The sequence below is a fragment of the Lepisma saccharinum genome, chromosome 14 (genome assembly GCF_977018435.1).
Source record: "Lepisma saccharinum chromosome 14, izLepSacc3.1, whole genome shotgun sequence".
NCBI lineage: Eukaryota > Metazoa > Arthropoda > Insecta > Zygentoma > Lepismatidae > Lepisma > Lepisma saccharinum.
The window spans coordinates 9982736-10004538 of NC_139242.1; positions in this window are offsets into that span (position 1 = coordinate 9982736).

Sequence of the window (21803 nt, forward strand, 5' to 3'; positions counted from 1 at the left end):
AAGCTATCCTTTATTGTAAAAAATAACATTTTACTTTGCACCGTTTCCCTTTAAACTACAGTATGCATTTTAGAAATGTGAGTGGCATTAGCTTACACATATAGCTATACTACGGCTAAGCAGAAAACTATAAGTGTCTCGTGGCTTGCTGGGCTGGGATTGCAAGGACTACAAGCAAAGGTCTAATAGGTTAGTATATTTACAAACGTGTAACGACTCTTTTGCACACTTACACGATAGTTCCATTCAGTGGCGGTGATTGGGTTTCAAAACTATGGGGGGGCCTCCTCCATGGCGCAGTGGTAGCGTCATTACCTTGTAATCAAAGGATCCCGGGTCGATACCAGGTGGAGGTACAACTGGTTCGGATCCCACTTTAAACTGTAGGTCCAGTCCCGATTAGCCTTACTGTGCATACAGTGGACTTAAAACAGCAACTCAAACCAAACCAAAACTATTGGGGCAAGGTTCCAAAACTGGGGGGGGGGGGGCAAAGACAGTTAATTTTTCCTCGTAGATAAGATTTACCATAGTGCGGGGGCAAAAGTGGCAAAAAGTAGGGAAGGGGGCAACTGCCCACCTTTGGTTCATTATTATTCTGTTACTCTTAACGGTACTGTAGCAGTCTGATGTTACTACTGACCAGAGGAAAACCTCAAGATAAATACTACGATTTTTTGTGGAGTTTAGAAACAATAGGATAACAATTTGTAAGATCCGCCCTGGATCGTTACTTGGTTGATGGGTCTATTGAGCCTCGGATTCACGCTCAGTAACTCTTCGGGGCTTGAATCTCCTCGGCTCGAGGTTCGGGTTAATCCGGCTCCTTTGATTCTCGATGAAAGGTCCTACGTAATTCTGGGTCAATGATTCTCAATCTACTTACAGATCTTGACCAAGATCCAACAAGCAGTCGACAATCCTTCTTCCCACTAGATTCTGTTGATATCCAGTTAAGTATCCAACTTCCTTTTCTCTCTCCAGCCTCTGACCAGAGAACCGAAGATTCTTCCGTGACCACCGAATAAGGAAAGGTGTACCCTGACCAGGGACACAAACGTTGACTACTAACAGTCTATGGGCCGGTCCCGAATTCCGGCATATCTCAAGACAAGCACTACTCTCTCAATTGTATCTCCTGACCAGGAGCATAGAACAGAGAGAATATACGCCTTCTGACCAGAAGAGCTAAGTAACTGTCCTAAGGTAATCCCAGAATGAACTAATTTCTAAGATCGAAGTGTATGTAAAGGCAGAAGTTCGAGCGTTGAAAAAAAAAAAAAACCGTTCCACATCTATCAGAGGTTCGAATACAAAGCCACCGAGTTCCGCTGCTTATATCTGATTTCTCGGTGCCTTGATGGATTTACAAACTTTTATCTTTGCACAATTATTACTTCACAATAAAATACAAATCCATATGGTATCAATGAGAAACATAATTAATTACATGTATAAATTACCACTTTGACCCTTTTGTGATTTATAAATATACAATGGAATATTAAACGTTATACACAGTATTTAATTTGACTAGGGACTATGGCTTCTTGCAACTTCCCTCTCTCCCCGCAACGGCCTCGATAAGCCAACAAACAAGAAAATAACAACTTGAAAAATTTTGACTAAAATAAAATATACAGGTTTTGTTTTGCGTGGGCATAACTTTATTTTGCGTTCACGTAGCTAAATTCTAAAAGTACTGTCTCGCAGCTAAAGAATAAGGGATTATTATGATATCAATTTAATTACTGTCCGCCAAGAGACACGACAGATATAGGGTTGGAAAGACCGCCTAATCTTTCGTATTTTTCCCTGTGACAACGTTTTCATAAGATCGTGTCTGCTTGGCTCTTACACAATGGAGATAGCTTTCCCGCATTGTCACCTATTACAACTTCCAGCTCAGCTTGCTGGCAGAAAGAAACAAGCTCTTGAGACTTATATTAACACCAGGATGTATAGTTATATACGAGGTGTGTTTCACATCACTAGGTAATCAACCATTAATATATCATTAATATATAGAAGTATAGATACAAAAAAATATTGTGCGTTCATTTCGATCTTCAGCCGAGAGATCGGGAGAAGCGTGGCGGGCGGCGCTTACGGAGATGCCGACATTTTCGGCCTGCAATACCCGCTTATTTTTACGGACATATGCAGACATTTATACAAATATTGCAAAACGAGCACTAACCTGTGTTATAAGAGTTGTTCAAAGTGATGTCCACCTACATTCACACATTCCTGGCATCGTTTGATGAAATTTTGATACACACGCAAAAGTTATTCTTTTGTAATTCTTGCAAGTTCTGCCCTTATATTGTCTTCTAGTTCGTCGATGTTATGAGGGTTATATCGGTAGACTCTATTTTTTAAGGTTCCCCACAAATAATAGTCACATACGGTAAGATCTGGCGAACGTGAAGGTCATAAACCTCTAGAAATTATGCGTCCAAAGAATCAGCGCCGGTATGGGCTGTGGCCGAATCTTGTTGAAAATACCCATATTATTTCTCATTATCTGATAGCAACTGAAATTTATAAGTGGTTATAGCAGCTGCCGAACACCTTTTTCCAGACCAGAAGAAATCATTTTTCTTAATATTCTTTTTTTGGAGGGGTTAGAGACGTTGGAGCAACAAAGTGCCAAGTGTGTAGACCTTCGTGGAGAATACGTTGAATAGCCTGAAACTATCGTGACTGTAGCTAAAGTCTTTCTGGGTCGGGCCGAGAACTTATCAGCCACCCCCATCGTAACGTGAACCTTGCGGCTGGCAAACAGCAAGTAACCAAGAATAACACTCTTGCGCACAGTACGAAATTAACACGCTCTTGGTTTACATCTGCTCGCTACTATATTCACAGCTCTGTCTTCATCTAGTCGCGAAGGAACAAAAAAAACTCGAGCTCGGAGATTTCGGATTGCAAGGAAGCTCACGAACACCATTGACTTTTAACGGTTTCGTCTGCAGCGCAATCTTGATACAGTGTTGCACATTCGAAACCTCCAAACGATCCCCATCGACACAAAACTCTTTCAAGGATATAAACTTAAGCAGGACGTTACTGGTCAAAACTATGATTAAAATATTTATTATCTGTGGCTCTTAACATCGTTTCTAAAGCGTATTTATTTGTGTGATGAATTACAGAAGAACTTTTGCGTGTTATAACACAGGTTAGTGCTCGTTTTGCAATATTTATATAAATGTATGCACATGTCCATAAGAATAAGCGGGCATTACAGGCCGCAAATGTCGGCATCTCCGTCAACGCCGCCCGCCACGCTTCTCCCGATCTCTCGGCTGAAGATCGAAATGAACGCACTATATTCTTGTAATGGGGACACTGCTACACATTACAAATTTGATGGAAAGTTTGAACGTGTGTTTTTAATTAAAAAGTGGGAACACTTTCAGGAATACTGCTGTTGCAGGGCCGGTGCGACGGGTGGGCGAGTGTGGGCAAGCTCCCGCCCAAAAATTCATTTGTCCTCCCGATTGCCACCCAAATAAGTTCAAGACGTAAGTGTTTAGGAAAATATGAATGCTTCAATAAAAAAGTACTATATTCTTTTCTTAACTCTGTGCACATTTTTCTTATAAATATTGCCGATACTAGAACGTCTCACAAATTATTTCATAAGAAGTTTCACAGTTTTTGAATTTATTGAAAATCTCTTATTTAAAACTTGACATTTTCCAGGGTCGGGAGTACAAAATAATACAGGATAAAACAAATATCTTAAAACAAACAAACACGTAAATAAAAGCACCTCCTTCATGTTATTTCCATACGGTATGAAAAGAACTTCGATCTATGACAAGGCTTCCTTGAACTAGCGTCTTGGGTAATGGGTGTCTCATTTGTGTGATAATCATATAAATATTTGGGGGAAGGGGAACAATATTTACAAGAATATTTTTTTATGCAGAATGTATATATACTTCTTGAGGAATTTGGGGACAGAAAGTATCTTTCCCTGCTTAAGATATTTGCTATGGTGAGAATTTTCAGCAAATGAAACTTCTTCGAAGAATTTTAATGTGCTATGAGTAAGAGAAGAATTGCTAATTATGATATTTTTGTATAAATTACTTTCCACAATATAGTATGTTAAAGTTTTCGTTTTCCCCAAGCGCTATCCGTATTTCTATTGTACCCTATGGAGCATCTCTTTTTTTGTGTTGGGCAGATGAAGAAGTAAGTGATCGCTTCTGTAATTGCATAGATTTTCATCTTTCGATATTCATTTTTACTATTTTTCAGTGATATCTTGCGTGAAAGTTTAAGGCAGAATGAAAGAGAACAAATAATGTGCGTTCCTTCTGTGTTTTAAAGGTTTCCAAATAAGACATTATTTAAATGCAAAGATTCACATGCACTTAACAATTTTTAAAATTTCCTTGAGCCAAGGAAAAGAATCATTAATTAACCCTCATCCAGGAAGCAGCACTCTTACCAATAACAAAACTCACAATATTAAAACTGCATATTCCAGATCGTTCATTTGAATTATGGAGGAAAAAAATCTAAAATGTTATCGATGTTTACATACTTTCTGTCACAGTATGCGTATTACATTGAAATAAAAAACAAAGTGTTTCATTTTGTAAAGGACGTTAATAATGGCAAATAAAGGAGGGCATTTGAAACTTGTGCAACTGTAAACGTCGAATTTTGGCATAGCTTGCTTTCCGAATCTAAACGCTAAAATTACAATTAATTTTTGTTTTCAGATTTTAAGTCCACGTTATGCACAATAAGGCTAATCAGGACTCGACCTACAGTTTAAAGTGGAATCCGAACCACGATGTGCCTCCACGGGATATGCTAAAACTACATTTCAAACATTTTTGCTTTCCTCCATCAAGGCGGAAAGGTACAAATATAATTACTTATTGTAACCTAATACTAAGAGCTAGGAAGTTTATAAAAAATCATATTTTACTCTGGGTCTCGAGGACAATACCAAACCTGATAGTAGTCCGTTTCTCTTCAATTAGAACCAGAAAATATTATTATTGCATTCTCGGCCTGTTATGTTTTTAGGCCATTTTCAGTAATTTTGGTCGTTTTTTTTTTTACATTTTTATCATTTGTGATGTTTCTTCTTGATGCTTTTCTATTGCTTCATGAATTTAAATACATTTGTTAACATAACTTACATATTTCAATTTCTTAACTATGCCATTCATTGAAAAGTGCAATATTATTTTTAACTAAAATCTTTGTCAATGGATTAAATAATTAATTGTGGTAAATGTATTTTTCCTCCAGTAAGCTTAATATACTTTTGGGGAAGCTTACCTTGCTGGCCACTATTATCTCTTTAATCTATGGCTTTTGAAGCAAATTAGTCACTACATAAAAACTCTAATCTCTCGTACGCAAAACACAACTACTGCTTCATGTGCTACTGCATCATTCAAGGCACGCTCAAAAGAGATGAATGACTTATTCAGAACAATCTTGAGGTATATTTCAAGTAGAAATAAAGAAAACTACATTAGAGCTTAATTGTTCAACCTCCACCCCCTTTTGCTTCCTAACTTAAATCACTAAGCAAGAGGTTTTTTTCGAATTTTCAACTGCTCTCTTTGTAATTTATGAAAGACTCAAGCTTCCACTTTAAGAGCAAAAATTATTGTTAGATCGTTTCTCAAAATTTTTAGGTCAGTTTTAATAATATTAAGGTTATTTTTTGAGATTTTTTAGGTCATCAATCAATAGTTGGTCAGCCCTACTATTAACTTTCGCTGCTTCTTGCATTGGCAAAGAATTTCTTCAATAAGTTACATAATTTCGTATGAATTAAACAGTACAGCCCTACTGTTATTTGTTACGTTCACCTAATAAAGTAGCGGCCTCCCCGATAGTACAGTCGTAGCCTTGTAATCAAGGGATCCCGCTGAAGGCACATAGTGGTTCGGATCTCACTTTAAGCTGTAGGTCCAGTCCCGATTAGCCTTCGTATACATAAAATGGACTTAATAAATAAATTCAATCAATCAAAAACCTAATAAAGTAGCATGTGTAAAATTCCTTCTTAACTTGAAGGGATAAGAATAGATATCAATTATACAGAGCGAAGTACACAGTGAGCAGTTGAAACCATGGACAGGGAGATACAATGAAAGGAAGGAGGACTAAAATGAGAAAGAGAATGCATTGAATGGCGTAACACTCCTGTGAGTTTTGTACACAAGGAAACGTAGCCTACACAGAGTTTTTAAAATGTCAACATGTGGGGCTACGTATAGCTATATTCCAAAGCGGAACATTTTATTCGGCACATGTATCCGTGTTCTGATTTGCGATCGATTCACAAAGCCTTATCCGGGGCTTACATTCTACAACGATGGCCTCCTAGAGGAAAATACACCTAAGCATGGCCGTATTTAGAGGGGGGGTTTCTAGGGTTCAAACCCCCCCAAAACTTCTGACATGTTGGATTAATGGATGTTCAGAAACCAAAATCTGTAACAAATTCTCAATTTTTATTTCGAAGCATCACAAAAATACAAGGAGACAATGTTGAAACGATCGAGCTAGAATTTTTATACTTTTGGAATTCTGAAAGTTGAGTGAAACAGGATTTATTCTCGGAACTGCAGCCCACCGGCGACCCCCCCCCCCCCATTATTACTTCTGCTGTCATCTTTCCAGTGTTGTTCCTGCGTCACAAGGAATATACACTGAAGATTCCTTTATGATTGTCCCAAAATTCCCTTTCCAGCTTTTAAATTCCCCGTCCGATAAAGTCGAAAATAAATCCCCCTTGATAGGAGTTCAAACCAAGTACCTCCAGATTCGTAGCGCATTACGTTCGCTATTGAGGTTACAATCCATGCACCAGGCTAAGCTTTTGAAGAGAATAACTGGTTCCACACTTTTCAAAATTCCAAAACATTAATTTTAAAGTCAAACAACAAAAACTTTATGACTAAAATTTCCATCTAACTTTTAAAGTTTTTTCTTGAAGGTATCTAAAGTTTAATGACGAAGTAAAATAATTGTGCATTTCAGTACACACTGTTTGAAACGTAAAAAAAACAAAAAAAAACTTATGCTGGATATTCACTCATCTGCTGGATTGAGTAAGCCCCCTCAAGAATATAACAATAATATAATAATAATAATTATTAGTATTATTATTATGGAATAAAATTGTTTTATTATTATGAAATTTTAATTATTATTGTAAAATTATTAATATTATTTATATTATTCGAATTTCTGGCGACGCCCTGGGAACAATTATGAATGAACCCCCCCCCGAAAATTTTTCCTGCCTACGGCCATGCACCTAAGCTATTGATTCAGGACAATATATTTTATTTGTTATAATAGGCTGTTACATGTATACATGCTATGCTTAACAGCACAGAGGAAACGTATTCTGTCTCTGCTTGTCAAATATTTGTCTTGATCGATCTATCTCCTTGAGGTTTATGTTTGTAGCACGTGTTTTACTACCAACACACACACACACGCACACATATATATACATACATACATACATATATATTTCCTGTAAAAGTAATTTATACTCTACAGAAACGTTAATTTTCGTACAAGTTGTTTACAATTCTGGCAAAATTTTACTTTCACTTAAGTTTTCGTAAATTTCACTCAAATTTTACTTAAGTTTACTTTCTGGCTATAGTCCTAGGGTTTCATACCTGATTCACAGAAACTATATTCGATATATTGTGAGAAAATAAGTACGTTATTTGTAGATGAAAAGGAAAATAGTAATGAATAATAATACTGTAGTAATGAGAGCTGTAGCAGTAAAAGTGGCAATATGAAAATTCTTCATAAAAGAATAGTACCATGGTACCAAAAGAGATAATTTGGACAAACATTCCAGGCCGTTTTACTTTGGACTCCGAATAACTCATATTAAAGTAAACATACATTCGTTTAAATCTTCTGAAATAAACTCAAATTTTGCATTATATTTTCGTCTTTCTTTTTAATGTTTATTTTCCAAACCGTACTAAATGACTGATTCTCATCCCCGCTCGATACTTTACTTTCCGACGTTAGCATACCTCCTCCCCTCCTCCCATAACACGTGAGATCGATTTACTGAAGAGCCGAAAGGAATCGTGCATCCAAAATGAACCTTCTTCAAGTTTCTCAAGAAGGACACAGATGCTGCTATCTAGGTCTTTTTTTGCACTCCTATGTGATTCATCACGGTCAAAGCAACTCTTATAACTTTCCATCAAAACCTTCCAACCCAAGTTTTCCGACAAAGAGGAGAATGCATTAGTTTGAAAGATCAGAGAGCAATTAATCAGGCTTTAGTTCGGTAGCTCGAGACTCCTGTTGTCTCCATCCCCCGACATTTTTATCTTCCTTCCTTCTACCTTCGCGAGGCCATTTTTCCTTTCTTTTACGCTTCGTAATCTGATGAGTAACAATCCTTCATGAAGAAGTACGCTGCCTAATGATCTTCACTGCGATATAAAGAGGCAAGAACGTCATCTGGCAGGTTGCCACTCCTGAATTGTAGTTGACTTTTATTAACAATCTGTTTTTCAAGCGTTATGATATATGATGTCTCAGCTTGTCATGATAATGTTTGCAATTACGCCATACATTGTTTTTGTAAATTCTATTTGCAGGGTTTGTGTCTTACATTTTCACCCATATGCCCTACAAATGAAGTTCTCAGTAAATCTTCGACATTAAATAAAGATTACTTTAGATATTGTTCCCTACCTATTTGCGTTTACGTTCTCTTTTGAAATACCTTTCAGCTTTTTTAAGTAACAAGAGCTGTTTTTTAACTATACATTTTCTAACATGTTCTCAAACAATCTTCTGAAAACTTGCATACTATAATCCAATTTTACAATTTAATTATCGCACTTCTATCTCAAAAGCCTCTAATCTTTCCTAATACCAAATGTAAAATAATCCAAATCAATCTATCCTATGATCAACTATATTTCTCGTGTCTGAGTCTGGCTTGCTCACTGTGAACGCTTTTTCAGCTGGAAATTCTAATTCTAATTCTAGAATTCTTGACAAAGGTTTCCTTGAATCAAGCACAGAGGTCAGTTTGTTTCCCTATGTAATTGTAAATGGTAGGACCTTACAATAATATAGGGCAATTCAAAATGAATGGTGCAACTTTACACTGTTATTATGACGTAACTATTTGCGATAGAAAATCAAACAAGGCCTCAATATAAAGAAAAACTCAGTACGCTTTCTTCTCACTAAGTGAGCTTTTATACTGCTTTGCCACTGTCCCACCAGGATAGCCAGTGTTGCAAAATGGCTACTGACCAGTAGAAGGTGTATCGTGTATTGGAGCTATCAAGAACTGATACACTCACAATGGTGCAAGACTTTTCCACATGCGTTTTGGTAGTAATGCACATGTTTCACCCTTCCGAAAGATTTGCCAAAGTTACAACTGTGAATTGTTAGTGTCTTCGAAACCATGGACAATGACTTGCTGTCTCGTGCATAGCATGTACTTGATTATCGTTTGCACGTCTCGGCATTACAGGTGGTTTCCATGTTGAATCTTTGTAATGTGAGTCATGTGAGTAAAACTTCCACAGTTTTTCTTCATGTTGATGCCTTGTCTGATTTTCTATCATAAATAGTAACGTCATAATAACTGTGTAAAGTTGCACTATTTATTTTGAATTACCCTGTATATGAAATAGATGAATGGTAATTGATTGATTGAATGATTTGGTGTTTTAAGTCCACTTTATGCACAGTAAGGCTAATCGGGACTGGACATACAGTTTTAAGTGGGTTCCGAACCACTATGTGCCTCCACCGGGTATCGAACCCGGGACCCCTTGATTACAAGGCGACGATACTACCACTACGCTATCGGGGAGGCATTAGATGAATGGTAATGTTTTCTACCATCTTTAATCAGTTAAATGAGGGATATTCCTTGTCTGAGCCTATGTAAATTTACTACGTTGGAACACTAGTGGAATTTTAGTGGCTGCCTTTAGAAAATATACTATTGATGAGACGATCCTCTTGGTGCAATCTAAGCGCCGAATGGCGTTTTTTGCATCGATCTCGAGTAGTAGAAGACTAATACATGTGCAATTCAAAATGCTATATTTTACTTACTTTTTTATCGTAGACATTTTTACTGCTCGGTGCAACATGGTTTCACCTTTATCGTTTCTCTATTAATGTTCTTAAACGAGTAACCTGTTAATAATACTGGAAATGATTCATTAAAGTCTTCTATTCCTTCTTGGCTAATCCACATGATATACCTTTCGTAAGAAATTTCAGGAGGAATTTTGAGAAGAGTATCAAAGAGTTATAAGAAAAATAGGTAGTTAAATATGATCCAAATATTTTAAGTAACTAATCATCCGACATACACTGGCCACCTACTAACTGTTATGACACAAATTATTCATATTGTTAATTGAAAGTGAAGGTAAATATCCAGTTGCGACTTTTATATCTGACCCAATGTATATGTACGTTTCAATAAATATGCACATTACCAACACTCAGTAACTCAGTAGGAGAGCTGCGATGTAGATTTTTCCTGGTCTTAACATATATAAATCCTGACTTGTTTGTAGGTCTTTCTTCTCCTTATGAAGATGTCATACTTTACCCAAACAGAGACCAATTTTATAAGATACGACTTTCTTATGTTTCGTGCTAATATCGTTCATGGCACGGGAAAGTTCTAAGCATATATATACGTATATATATAGAGAAAGAAGGAGAGGAACAATTTAATTCAACAATTTCAGAGCCTGAGGTTTAGCGAGTCCATGTTCCCTCTATTCAGTGCAGAGGAGACAAACATTCCAAAGTTGCGGAAAGAGCGCCTGGGAACGAGACACCTGCAACAAGTGTAACAGAGGGAATTGTTGGACATTGCCGAAACGTGTGGGCTTGAGAGAATACAGTAAATTGCCCATATGGCACTCAACGAGAACAGAGGGACACACCGCAAATTGCCCTGCAACAAAATTGTAGTTTGCAGGATTAGAAGGTGCAGACAATGAAAGTCACAGGAGTTCGCACTGGCCGCTGGTCTGCGATCTACACAGGAAGAGTTTCTGCTTTACTGGGAAGATGAGACGTTGGAGTGGGAACATTTATGTCACTAGCCGGCAGTAAATGCTAAATCAGCAAAAACCACCCAAGTCCCCGGTGACTTAGGCCGGCGAACAACCTAACGTAACATTTAGGCCAGTCCTAAGCAAAGGCAGTGGCGAGGTTTATTGCTAACTGTCATAAAGAAATCGGAATAAAGTGAGATAAACCAGCATATTAACTCAAATTTCAAAATCTCAACAACGGTATGTGGTTGATTTTAAAATAATCATCCCTTCAACATAGGCGTGGGCACGTGGGAGGGGGGAATAGGGGACGATTGTCATCTTTATCATGGATATTTTTTCCATGGGGTAAACGTGGCCTATTGCTCCCATTACCTGTATATAGTGTTACCCTCTCAATAAACAACACTTAAGTTTGAAATTATCACATTCCTGCATTCTCATTATAATAATTAATGTAAATTACTGTGATTGAAATCAAATTATATGTGTTTTCTAAGAGGGAGGTGTAGCCATCATTGCCCCCGACTTTCTAGACGTCCATACCACAATATTATTACACTTTCACTTAGAAATTTAGTGTAGAGGAATCTTATCGTCGTTATTAAACGGTATTATACTATTTTGTAAAAATAATAAACATATAAAGAAAATGAAGTATTTTAAAGCCGATGAAAGTTCAAAGCAAATTAAGGGGGAGGAGGAATGTGCATTATTCCCTATGTAATGGAACAATTCCGCTTCGTTCTGTGGCTAATTTCTTATTACCAGCCTCACGTGCTTTATTATCACTCAATTATGCTGCCTCCATGATATTGCTGCACACACACACTCACCCCCCATATATATATATATGCTTTATTGATTGATTTGGTGTTATAAGTCCACCTTACGCACAGTAAGGCTAATCGGGACTGGACCTACAGTTAAAAGTGGTATCCGAACCAATATGCCTCCACCGAGTACCGAACCCGGGATATATATATATATATATATATATATATATATAAACACACACACACACACATTATGCCTAGAATTACACTAAGGGGATTCTCGGTGGCGGATACACACTATATACGCCTCTGTTTCGTACTTATCAATACAATATAACAGCGAGATAAAATGAGTTTTTCTTTCTCCGACTGAACTTTCATCGAGGCCCTAATCAGAGCGCCTGCGCACGCATATGCAAAATAATCATCCTTTCTCTAAATGAATCTGAAAACCTTTTGTAAGAACATCACTACTTTTGTTCTCGTTCATTTTGCACAGTCCGTTGTTACCATTCACATAAAAAAATTGTTGAGTAAATTTTTAGTAAGATGCATCTTATCCTATACGTGGCGTTGTTAATTCGGTTTTAGATATTGGCGTCGCAACCGAATGGAAACACATTCAAATTCATATTTTACCAACTGGAGAAAAGGTAAACACGTTTGGGGTACATTTACCACTGTCTAGACTTCCTTGATGCTGGAGTGTAAAGGGTGACCTTTTGATAAGGTACCCAAATGTGAATCTCACTTCCACGTAGTACCCAGTTAACTGCAATCTTGCAGGCCACCGAGGGAGGCTCTGGTGCCGAGTGCCCCTTTACAACGTCAGTTTTTTACTACGTAATGAGATTTTAATCCTCAGAGACAGATATTGATTTTAGCAACAGTAAGGGACCGGACCTCGTATAATATGAAGTGTGCCATAGGTTTATTTTTGGGATTACTTAAGATTCCAGGTCCCAAATTTCAATCGTGGCTATTTCTGTCATGTGAGACAAAGAGAAAATAAAGACCATGAATTGTATGAAGATAGTTAGCTTTAAGTAATTAGGCTAATGCTTAATTTGCAGGAGCTGACGAGTGTAGACACGCGTGACAAACTCACTTGGCTCCAGCAGGGATGGCGATGAGGTCACGTGGCGTTAATCTCTTTGGAAGCAGTGAATTCACGCTGAGGAAAAGAGAAGAAAAGACATTTGTGTTTTTTACATAGATATTATTCAACGTTATCAGGGGCTCAGCCGTGACCACCTCCCCTCCCCCCGGAAATTTTAAAAAGTTATTGGCAGAGCATTCGGACAATAGTTAAGACAATTTCCAACCATGTCTAGTTTGTCAGTTTTCATTCATTTTGATTTAACGTGGAATGTATTTTTCTGACTTCTTCGTAATATTAAGCACTGATTAGGTTCTCTTTGTAATTATTAGTCAAAATAAGGAACAAATTTTAATATTATTTGATTGATTCTCATAATCTCATTCTTAAAATGATATTTAATTATATCTAATTTTACTTAATTTCATTTAATTGCCTATCACAGGTAAGCATGAATTTTAAAATATTAGTAATGCTTTATTAATATTATAATTTGCCTGTGGCATCCCTGTGAAGGATAATATCCCCCTTGTAACGTGTAGCAGTGTCCACGTTACAAATATGTATATAAACTTAATATTTTTCTTTGTTTTGTATTTATAATTTTATATGTTAATGGTTAATTACCAAAGAATGCGGAACACACCTCGTATATAAACTATACATCCTGATGTTAAATATAAGTTCCAAGAGTTTGTTTCTTTCTGCCAGCAAGCTGAGCTGGAAGTTTATTTTGATTTTTGATTTGATTTAGTTTATTTTACTTCGCGTTTTGTGCCTCTTGGCTAATTTCACTGATAAACAATGAAATACTCCTTTAAAGAAAACTAAGTGAACTTTATGTATTCAGATGTGCTGATAACGAATATCGCATCCGTTTTCCTGTATCACCTAAAGTTTTTGCAGAACACCCACATTTTATAGTTTTATGGTTTCAGGTCTCGGACCCTTCTCCGCATCCGGCTTAACGTTTGGTTCCTAGCAAATGGATAAGAACTTCTCAGCGATCTTGTGTGTTTATGACTGGCACTTAATATTTAGTGGAGGAAACATCTGGCAGTAGAGAAATTTCCTGTTTCTCTGTTAAAATTTGTTCTTTTGTGGGTTAACTTCCTTTCCCATAACTTCGCGAGTAGCCTTCGCGAGTAGCCGTATTTTATGTTTGTGTATGTTCGTGAAATTGTGAATGTAATATTGTGTATAGTGAAGTGAAGTGTAAGTTGTATTTTAAAAAAACAATAAGAGCATTTATAATTGTTTTTTTAAATAAATATATTATAACTCAATTAATGAGTTCGCCATGTCACGCAAATGTGTGAATAACCCGAACTTGTTTTGTTATGTTTGCGGGGAATTTACTCCGAAGTCAGAGAGAAATACTATCACTCCTATAGTGAAAAAAAGCATATGAGTTGTATTTTGGAAGTAAAGTAGAGGAGGGAAAAAGCTGGGCACCAGGTAAAATTCGTTGTAATTGTTCGCGAACTTTACGTGGTTGGCTTAATGGCGCTCATGATTTTATACCAATTCCTAAGCCTCCTCAAGAATAGACAGTGGATGAAACAGAACCAAGCAGTGCTCTTCTCCAGATGACGAACCTGTACCCTCATATTCAAACTTTTCTGATCCAAATATACCTCACTTTATTTCCCAATCCGAACTAAATGATCTAGTCAGAGACCTCAACCTTTCTAAAGTTCAAGCGGAATTATTAGGTTCTCGTCTCCGATGGTGGAATTTATTACAAGATGGTGTTAAGGTGTCATGTGGGAAACGCCAACAATTACTGACACATTTTTTTCTGTTAGTAATGAGTTAACTTACTGCAATGATGTAGAAGGTCTTCTGCAAGAACTTGGAAGGAGTCACAACCCAAACGAGTGGAGACTATATTTAGATTCATCTAATAATAGTTTAAAAGTAGTATTGTTGCAAAATAGGAATATATACCCATCAGTACCCCTTGCCTATTCTTCCACCGTGAAGGAAACATATGAAAATATATGCATACAATATTAAAAGTGATAATTTATGAAAAATATGGTTGGCAGATATGCGGAGATATCAAAATGATTGGTATACTGTTGGGCATGCAATCTGGGTTTACAAAATTTTGTTGCTTTCTTTGCGAATGGGACAGCCGGGCAGAAGATTAACATTACAACATTTTGGATAGGCCCATACGAAAAAACTTAATTCCTGGAGAGAAGAGTGTTAGGAATCACCCTCTACTTGAGAAAGACAAGATTTTGTTACCACCGTTGCATATAAAGTTGAGGCTCATGAAAAATTTTGTTAAGGCTTTGGATAAACAGGGTGAGGGTTTTGGGTATTTGAGAAAAACATTTCCTAAACTCAGTGATAGTAAGTTAAAAGAAGGCATATTTATTGGGCCGCAAATCCGTGATCATTCATGATGACAACTTTGTGGAATTGCTAACAGAAAAAGAGAAATGCGAATGGCTAGCTTTCAGACAAGTATGCTGTAATTTTCTTGGAAATGTGAAAGCTGACAACTACAAGGAACTTGTTATGAACTTGTTGAAGTGTTATCAGCGCAATTTTTACATTCGCATTTGGACTTTTTCCCTCCTAACTTGGGCGTGGTTAGTGACGAATGCGGCGAGAGATTTCACCAGGATATTTCTGTCATGGAGAAACGATATGCAGGAAAAACGGTACAGAACATATTAGCAGACTACTGTTGGAACCTCAAGGAAGAGGTTTCTGGTGGCAGTTACAAACGGCAGAGTTCAAGAAAGAAATTTTGAAAATGCGAGTAAAAATGTGTTTTTTTCCTTTTTTTTGCATGAAATTTCTTCATTTAACAGTCAAAATCGGTCCTATATATATATTTTTTAATTTTTTTATATTTCATAGTTATTCACTTCAATATTTAAATCTTATTTCATGAGCAAACAAACAAAAATAATTTCAAATTTCGATGTATTATTACAAAGGGGATTAAATTTTTATTAAAAACAAAAAATGAAAATCCAGGGAAAACGATAGGTGATACAGCATTTCTACTTTCAGATTTGGATTCAGCGGGGTCGAATTATAAATAATCACCTATTTTCGTTCAAAGGAGCAAAAAAAAGTTTGAATTTGTTCATCAGTGTTTGCGAAGATGGGGATGAGTGATGAAATGATGAAATTGATGAATGGACATTCACAAACAACCAAGCCCGACCGGGATTTGAACCCGGGATCCTTGGCGTCGCAGCGCGATGTGCTAACCACTCGGCCACAGGGTCGGGCTGGAAGTTTATTATCGGTGACAACAATGCAAGAAAGCTAACGCTATTGTGTAAGAGCCAGGCAGACTCGACCTTATGAACACGTTGTCACAGGGAAAAGACGAAAGATTAGGCTGATTCTTTTACTGCAAGACAGTGTATTCAGAATTTAGTTACGTTAACGCATAAGAAAGTTATGGCCGCGCAAGACTGAACCTGTATATAAATTATTTTTTTGCTTAACATTTTGACGTTGTAAATTTTTTATTTTTCTTTGTTGTCATATCGCGTGGCCGTTGCAGGGAGAGAGGGGAGTTGGAAGAAGCCATACTCCCTGGTCAAATTAAATACTGACTGTCACAATTAAAATTCTATTGCATATTTATTATTCACAAAAGGATAAAAATAGTAATTTTTACATGTAGCTAATTATGTTCCTCATTGATATTTAATTAATTTGTATTTTATTGTAATGAAAAATTGATGTTAAGATAAAAGTTGGTAAATCCTTCACGGCATCCGAATTCTACATGATGGAATGAAGATACAAGCCAACACTAGACCAGCTTACAACAAGCTCATCAATCACTGCAAAAGCACTCGCTCAGCTACGCCACCGACAAACCACGTCGAGAGAGGCCGGTCAAAGTAGTACTCAGACATCTGCCAATCGACCTATCAACGAAAGAAATACAGACAGAGCTAGCAACAACAACAACTCAGATATAACACGAAATATCATAGCAAAACGGCCCTTTTAGGACCAAAATTTAGTTCGGCCCTTCTTAGGACCAAAATTCTGTCGGCCCTTGTAAGGACCACAACACTCAGTTCGTAATTGAACTGCCACCACAGACCGAACCTCGAGCGACAGTTGCAGAGGTAACAGAAGCCCATTCATCGCACTACGCCATTACCACAACTTTAAAACAGATGGGGGTCAAGGAAACAGTACTTCTACAAGAAAACTTCAAGAAAATTCAAAATTCAACTTGGCCCGTAGCCTTGTATTCGAACTTCTTATAAATACGGAACTCGTATAACCGCCTTTTCTTTCAACGCTCTAACTTCTGCGTTTACTTCCACTTCGTTATTAGGAATTAGTTCATTCTGGGATTACCTTAGGACAGTTACTTAGCTCTTCTGGTCAGAAGGCTTATGTTCTCTCTGTTCTATGCTCCTGGTCATGAGATATAATTGAGAGTGTTGTGATTGTCTTGAGATATACCGGAATTCGGGATCGGCCGATAGACTGTTGGTAGTCAACGTTTGTGACCCTGGTCAGGGTACACCTTTTCTTATTCGGTGGTCACGAATTATTTTTCGGTTCTCTGGTCAGAGGCTGAAAAGAGAAAAGGAAGTTGGGTACTTAACTGGATATCGACAGAACCTTGTGGGAAGAAGGATTGTCGATTGCTTGTAGAATCTTGGTCAAGATCTATAAGTAGATTGAGAACCTTTGACCCAGAATTACGAGGGACCTTACATCGGGGACTAAAGCAGCCGGATTAACCCGAACCTTGAGCCGAGGAGACTCAAGCCCCGAAGAGATACTGAGCGTGAATCCGAGGCTCAATAGACCCATAAAACCAAGTACGATCTAGGGCTGATCGTGACACCCTGAAAGAAAGTGGCTGTATTCAACACTGAACATTATAATAGTTATTAACTAATACATTAATATGTATGTAAAATGGGTTCCTCCTTTACTATAATCGCATAAATATTAACCATAAAATGCAGAAATATTTTTAGTTGTTCGCGAACAGTGGGATTTTATCCAAATTCAGGTGCAAATAAAAGTTATTTCGATTTCGAATTGAACGCTTTCTCTCATCAGCGTCGCTTGAAACGAGGAAAGGGTGTATAAATATGTATGTCACACCGGGTATTTATTTCAGCAACTGCTACTTCTCATTTTTATATGTTCTCAATGTACTATTTTGCTATTAAAGTTCCTGCTTTCAAAGCACATGCAAACAAAAGTTTATCCCGAGCCCTTTGTAACAGCTGGGAGAATTTTCAACAATCCTACGTGTAAGAAGTATATTATTGAAGAAAATTTGACGAACAAAAATTATTCCAATGTACGTACAAATATCGTATGCTGATTCCGAATATTTTGTTTCGTATTCTCGGTTTTAACTTTAAATTCTATAAAAAATTAAATAACGACTAATCAAAATTACTTGTGAAGTAATAAGAACAAGCTGGCAAACATTAAGTGTTTTTGACGTGACGATAATGAAAATTTCGTTAAGAATCCTAGGTTTCTATGCTAGTACTTAGAAACTGCTAAACCAACATATATAAAGCCCCAATCCCACCACTCACTCACTCACTCACTGACATAAATGTTCTCTATGAAGGAAGCCCCTGATGCAAGAAATGCTCGATTACGATCGCCCCCCACGAAATTGTCCCAAAAGATAGAGAAAATTTTAAAAATCACTAATTTACCCTTATTTTAGAGGTCCCTAGCAACCTTCGTTTCCGTGGGGCCTCCCCGATGGCGCAGTGGTAGTCAGTGCCACGGCACGGTAGAGTAAAGACTTTTTGGGAGCTGCTGTGAGCAAACGAGTTAACCGAGTACCGTGGTGAACCGTGTACGCAATCAAATTGGGATTTTTTTCCCACTGAAATTGTGAATTGGACTTGAAATGACAACATACGATCATCATGCAGCGTGAAAATACAATTCAGGTAAGCTTTGATAACGGAACAACTAAACCGAGTGCTAGTGAAATAGATGAATTTATATATGGAAGCTTCAAATTGACATTAGATGAGATATATGCCATACAGATACCGACAACTGTTCGCGGTGTATATGTAAAATTAGTAAGACAGCAACAATTAATAAAATTCTAGAAAAATATTCTGATGAGGTAAACTTCCATTATGAAAATGGACAGATGACAAAAGTGAAACGCGGTGATGCTGGCCGAGAAGTGAAATATACTCGAGTGTTCAATCTCCCGCTTGAATTGGATGATATACATATTGGCGTAAGTGCCAAATTAAGTGACTTCGGTGTAGTAGATAATATCACACGTGAAACATGGAGCACGAAGTTTAGATATCAAGTACAAAACAGAGTGAGAGTAGTAAAAATGTCATTGAAAAACCCATACCGCCCTTTATTCAGGTCGATACATTTACGGCGCACATAATACATACTGGACAAACACACACTTGCGAAATTTGTTCTAGTGACCTTCACAAAAAACAGGACTGTCCTCACCGGAAAACAACGGTATTACGTGTCCCAATTCGCCCCATTAGTTCTTATAGTGGAGCGGTAGTGCAGGCATCTATGGAAGACAAAGATGACGGAATGGAAAATGGGTTTCCCCAGCAGATCAGTGACAAAAAGTGAATGACAAAAATAGCGAACAAGAGACACCCCTTACCCCATTGATTCCGACCGTTCCAGTTGAAGAAAATGTGTCCAACCTTACAAAGACGCAATTAGACTCTTTCCCTGAACAACAAGTGGAACTAAAAATCGGGGTCACATCAACTCAAGAGGTGTACGACCGAGAAATGGACCAGACAAATCCAATGGAACATGAAGAAGATGATGAATCAACTGCTATTGAAAAGGATTCCTTACTTATAAATAGAGGTGTGCGAAAGAGAGAACTACGATCCTCCTCACAGAAATTATCGGCTGGAACTGTAAGTAAAACAATACAGAAACGTAAAAATAAAAATAAAAACGCTTCACTTGCTTATCCTACGACGAAAACGTTGAAAACAAATGACCGTAAATTCGATAGTAATGACCAGCCAATGGTTGACAAATCATGACATTGCAAAAGGTCGGGTTATGTAATATAAGTGCATAATGATAAAAAATGTTTGTACAATTTTATTATTTATACTAATCTGTGCCCTTTATTTCCTCTTGTAAAGTAAAATGGCCAATCCGGTTCTCCGGTTAGCAACCATAGTAGTGGTATTTACTATAGGATAAACTCGAGAAAGTATGAGGTCTTGCCTGTGCTAAAATTAGGCTAAGATGTCTATAAAAGTTTATTGCTCAAGTGTCCTCCTCTATCAAATTTAAGATTTTTGTACAAGAAAACTTTTTGAGAAAGTATGACCCCCCTCTCAGATTGATTTGACTACACCTGAATCTGCTACCTACCCACCCACACCCACCTATACCCACATATATATTTACTTCCGGTCCACTTCTAGTTCACTTCCGGTTTACTTCCGGTCCACTTCCGGTTTACTTCCGGTCCACTTCCGGTTCACTTCCGGTTTACTTCCGGTTCACTTCCGGTCCACCTATACCCACATATATATTTACTTCCGGTCCATTTCTGGTTTATTTTTGGTTTAAATTTAGAATATTAATATGTTAACTCAAATATTTTAATTCAGGACCAGGCTCAACTTGTTTATCTAATACTAAACACAATATAATATGCAAAAGTCTTCTAGAATTGCTCTGTGACTCTTTCATTTCTTACATCATAAACATATGATTTTTCACCTATAAGAATAACACTACATATGGTATCATCAGGGAGTGTATCATGAAATTCACAGATAATTTTAATGTTTGTCCTGTCATTAACCACAACTTGTTTCCTTTTTGAAGTATTGATGACAAACATGGGTCTCTGTGCTTTGAATTCATCTGGTGTGTAATACATGTCAGTATTCCCAATTGTGACCCTTTTGAATGCTGAAAATGTCTCATATAATTTGAGGAAATCATCCTTGGACATGTTTAAATTATAATTTTCTCTGGGGAACACCTCATTTCTGCCATTTTTAAGATATATGTTTTTGATGTTGCAGTTATCAAATTTACTTGAATTTTTTTCTTGATTATTGTGTCTTCCAGTCTGAAACAGTACCACCACAAAATCTGGCATGTCATATTGTATACTGGAGAATGAGTTTGTAGCATCAAATTCATAATAGCTACCAGTTGCAGGCTTCTGCACACATTGATATGTATAAAATTGTAAAGGCACCTGTGGATTTTTTAGGATATCTGCTTTGTATTTAAGAGCATAACTGGCCTCATATTCAACAACCGGGATTCTTAGTTCCATAGTCTGAATAAGGCATTTGCCTTCATCAGGTAGGGTATTAGGCAGAGCTTCCCCAGTAGAATTTAATGTACTGTACCTCATCAAAGCATTATTATCATTGGCAGATCTTCTAAATGTAATTCTTAAACCACCCTTCCACATAATTTCTTTATAATCTGAGAAGAATCCAGGCAACAGGCGCATAGGAAACAATACTGTGTGGCTCTTGGATAATATTTTATCACCAGCCTCAAATCCACCTATTTTGTAGTATGAGGCCTCGGTTTTGGATAATTTTAGTGTGGCCAAAGCAGTAGATGTAATACCAGGGTAGTCTACTCTGTTTATAACAACACCATGTTTTCTGATCTCGATTTCAGAGAATAGATGTGGCACAAAATTGTCTACCAGTCTTATATTTGAGTTAGCCGGATAATCTGTACCATCGAGTTTTACAATATCAAATTTAATATAAAGGTCTGCTCTGTGAGGGTGTATAAAGCCATCTCCTACATCAAGGTCAACCTCAATCT